Here is a 4,729-nt window from a genome sequence, read left to right as displayed (position 1 = left end):
GGTACCGCTCTATACGACTCTGGTGCGCCCGCAACTGGAGCACTGTGCCTGATGCTGAGCTCCACATTATAAGAGAGACTTCGCTAGACTGGAATCAGTTCCGCACAGGGCGCAAGGATGGGAGCTGGACTGGGGCGTGGGCCAGGGGAATGCCATGAGAGATGAGATTGAGGGAACTAGGTCTTTTCAGCCGGAGAAGAGGCAACTCCAAAGGGATCTTATAGTGACACAGAGATATGTAAAGGGCTGTCACATGGAAGAGGGTCATGATCTGTTCTCCCCTGTGGTGGTGGACAGGACACGATCCAGTGAGGCAAAGCTCAAGGAACCAGGCTTCAGGTTGGATCTCAGGAAGCACTTCCTGACAGCCAGGACCCCGAGGGCTTCCGAGGGAGGTGGCTGAGGCCCCATCGGGGAGGGTGTGCCAGAGAGACTGGACAGCGCACATGCTGGACACTGAATGAGCAGAGCTGGCTGCAGCCAGGGGTCAGACTAGGTGGCCCGGGAGGCCCCTTCTGCTCGCTTTGCTTCTATCCCCCGATCCTCCTGCCCCTTTCAATGTCCAGCTGATGCCGCCCCAGCGCTCCACCGCATCGCCACATCCGCCCTGCCGCCTCCTCTTCAGTGCTCTGTTTCCTGTATGCTCAGAATGAATCACCTGCGCACTCACCCTCTGCAGCTGCCACCCAATTTCTCCCCTCCTGCTCGCTCCCAATTCTAAGTATCCGTTGTGGACACACCTCCCCATGTGCCCCACTCCCCGGGGACCCCGCCAGGCTCTGCAGGCGCTGCCCTGCAGTTCTCTCTGTGTCCGTGTCCCCCAGCGTGATGCCTGTGAGCACCAGTGAGCCACAGACACCTCTCTGGGTGTCTACCAGGGCTCTTATCTTTTAAACTGGGTGGCTGGCAAACTGCCCTTCAGAGGGCTGCCCTCCAACACCAACTTCAAACAAAGATTCAGGAACAGTTCTGGATTTTGGAGCTCGGACTCCCCCACTGCGTTGTTCTTCGGCAAGCGGCACATGCTTCAGCCGCTTCAGTTCTCTCTCTGAAAACTGTTGCCTCTATTTTGCCCATTCACACCAATGCGGCACTGGGCGGGCACATTAATCGCCCGTGCTGGAATTCGGGGCTTTTTCCACCCTTACTTTCTAAGCCCTTCACCGCCCTGCCTCTCTCTACCATCCTGCTCGTACGTCCCACCAGCTCCCTTGCAACTTCCCAGCACCCTCAGCTGCCCAGGTGCCTCCGGCTCCAGCAAACAACCCCACCCACTTGTACGCGCCACCCTTCATTCCTGGGACAGGTGTCATGCAACCATCTCCTCCATTTGGTTCAAGTCCCTCTTCAAAATCCACCTTGCCTGGTGGGATTCTGGAAGGCCTCTGGAGGCCATCCTGCCTGGCCAAGGCTCCCCCGTGGGAACGGCTGGGGGGCTCAGGGGAGACAGGAAGCGCCGCTGCAGCGCCACCAATCACAGTGGCTGCCGGGCTCCCTCTGTGCTGCTGGACATGGGAGGTCCTCACCAAAGACACCAAAGACACCATGGGAGGTCCTCACCAAAGACACCAAAGAGCCTCCACTGCACCGCGGGCAGGAAAGGTTCCCCCTGCCTGGGCACAGTGGGCAGAGCCAGGACAGCGCCCAACGCCCCTGGAACAGGGGTGACGCCCTGCCAGCGCTGCACAGAGCCAGCGGTCGGGCAGGCTACACACGCAGCATCAGAGGGCTGCGGGCAACCCACCACTTTCCCACCCCTGCTCTAAGGATGAGTAGGAACTATCCATCTGAAAGTCCAACGCTGTCTAAAGGCAGAATCCTATGTATTGTTGGACAGAAAATATGGTACAGTTCTCCCAGCATTCTGTGACAAACATGGCTGGCTGGGGATGCTAGGAGCTGTAGGTAATTTTTGGTCTAAACATGGAGAAGATGATGCCCTTGGTCAGTGGTGGCAAGCCTATGGCACACGTGCCACAGCAGACATGCAGAGCCCTCTCTGTCGGCACACGAGCCAAGTCGCCCCCAGCATCACCCGAGCATCAGATGACGGCGCATATAGGGGCCATGCGCATGCTCGGAAAGGAGCAGTGCTGCCAGGCGATGACATCACAAGGCGCGACACATTAGAGGCGACTGGTCCAAGCGATCGTGCGGCGGGTCAGTGCACTGCCAAGCATATATATAACTTTGCTTGGGCAAGCTGTGCGTTGTTTTTTCTAAACTGAAACCTCAGTTTTCAGGTTTGATTGCAGTGTTGGCACTTTGCGATAAATAAGTGGGTTTTGGGTAACAGTTTGGGCACCCGGTCTCTAAAAGGTCCCAAATCACTGCATAAGGGTAAGAAAAACAAGGTGTCCTGGTATGATTGTGATGGCTGGAATGTGTTTAGAATGGGCAGAAATGTTGAGCTGTGCAGAAAAAGCTACTCGAGGAAGGCTTTTCCAAAATCGCACTATTTTCAATGTAACTTTCGCCCTATATTAGGGTTCAGGGAGTGCACCAAGGTAGGGTTAGGGTTAGAAGAAGGAGGTGTCCTGGCATGATTTTGATGGTTGGAACGTGATTAGAATGGGCAGAAATGATGAGCAGTGCAGAAAAAGCTACTCAAGAAGGGCTTTTTCAAAATCGCCCTCTTTCAATGGTATTTTAACTCTATATTAAGTTTAGGGGAGTGCAGCAGGGTAAGGTTAGGCCAGTGGTAGTGAACCTGTGGCACGTTTGCCACAGCAGTCACACAGAGCCTTCTCAGTCAGCATGTGAGCAAAATCACCCCAGCATCGCCCCAGCTGCCGAGCATCGGCTAACAGTGCACACAGGGGCTGCGAGTCAAATGCCGTGATGCATTAGCCATGTCTCATCTGAGCTTTCACATTGCAGGTCAGTGTGCTGCCATGTTTGGACTGGCTGTGAATTGTTTTTCCTAAACTAAAACCTCAGTTTTCAGGTCAGGGGAGGCCCCTTCTGACTCGCTCTGTTTTCTATGTTTCTATATTTCTATGTTTTATTGTAGTGTTGGCTCTTTGCAACAAATAAGTGGGTTTTGGGTTGCAGTTTGGGTCCTCGGTCTCTAACAGGTTCCCCATCGCTGCCCTAGGTGAATTAAGAGCAGGTCTTTTCTGTTTCTTGAAAAGGAGAAAACTGTAAACATGCAGTACCATGAGTAAGAAGAAACAGTACACCATTTGAGCTCCAAAGTAGCATCACTGCTGGTTAGTGCTGGACAAGGCAAGCTGCATGAGGCAAGCAGCGTATCAGCAAAACAAGCCACTCATAGATTAGACTCAGACAAAGCAGCCAATACCATTATGATTCATATTAGGCGCTTCAACGTGATGAAATGCTCCCTCTACAGCTTCTGTACAATCCTTCCAGCATCCCTATAATTTAGGATTATTACTTCGAAACTGCAGGTGGGAGCTGAGGCTTATATAAGACCGATTAACAAATTCATGGTCCTCCAGAGATCTGAACAAGTAGCTTCCCGGTTTGTATACTGTGCTCTTTACTACACCGTCTTCCTGTCACCGCACAGACAAGTACCTTCTTTACAAAAGGGTGAAAAATGTGTACAGTATACAAATCAAATATAATCCGGAATGCTAACCACCACCATAATTCCTTATCTCACGCTTTGCCTCATTAAATGTTATGTGGTTACAACTCTACTGGAACGTGACAGAAAATTAAAGTGCGGTTCCTCTCCGAGCCTCACAGGAACAGAGCTCTCTTGTTCTCGATAAGATCAACCCCTTGGAGTTGATTCACTACACAACTAACAGGGTCCTCAAAGAAAAGACAGCCTGGTACTTGCTCCCAGTGGATTGCTGGAGGGGAGGAAAACTTCAGATATCTTTTGATGGAAAGCTGCAGTGTAAAGCCGTCCTGGGTTATTGCAGGAAAAGCGGGAAGGAAACGCTGCCAGCTCAGAGTCTGGAGGGGCGCTGACTGCCCTGGCTGAAGAGTCACAGAAAAGGATGGAGGGCATTTCAGGGCACGCTCAGGTTCCTGACTCGTTGCCCTCGGGGACCAAATAGCAGGACTGCCCGTGTTTCGGGTTAATTCCACCCACCACAGGAAGCCAGCGCCAGGGCCCAAAACAACTACCCTGCTCTGCTTCGCCCACCGTTCTCCTTCCTTTCCAAACCACGCCAACCAGGAACCGGGTGGGATGCAGGCAGGTGTGCTCCCACACGCCTGGAGAACAGCCGACGGGAGGGCTTCAGCTCTAAGCTTCGATGGGCTTGTGCACCCACACTGAGCCGTCTGCGGGAGTTTTTGCTTTTGCCTAAACGGAAGTGGCTTCGAGCTTGAAAATACACAAAAGCTGAGATTGTGCGAGAGCAGAGGCTCTGAGAGAGAAATCTGCATTAAAAGTTCACAGCCAGGAGCATGCCTCCGGGAGAGCTTTCTCTCAAGGTGCGTGCAAACTTGAGGTATAGGACAATATTAACCGAAGAACCAAACCGCGGGTCTCAAGCCCTTCCTCCCGCTGGAAACATCCTGCACTCCAGGCGTGGCCGAAAGGTACGGCCACACCTGCGACAGCAGGAGAGGGCGGGCGGGCGCACACCGCTTTCCAGGCCGCGGCGCGGAGCGCAGCCGGCGGCCCCTCGCGGGAGAGCGCTGCCCACGGCGCCCCCGACGCGCAGCCGGCCCGACCCGCGCCGGGGGCAGCGACGCGGGGAGCGCGAGAGGCGCGCCCGCACCCCGTCCGGGAACCGCGGCC

Source organism: Varanus komodoensis, unplaced genomic scaffold, assembly GCF_004798865.1.
Source record: "Varanus komodoensis strain SLA01 unplaced genomic scaffold, ASM479886v1 scaffold2, whole genome shotgun sequence".
In the NCBI taxonomy this organism is placed as follows: domain Eukaryota; kingdom Metazoa; phylum Chordata; class Lepidosauria; order Squamata; family Varanidae; genus Varanus; species Varanus komodoensis.
Note: the sequence above shows the minus strand (reverse complement) of the source record.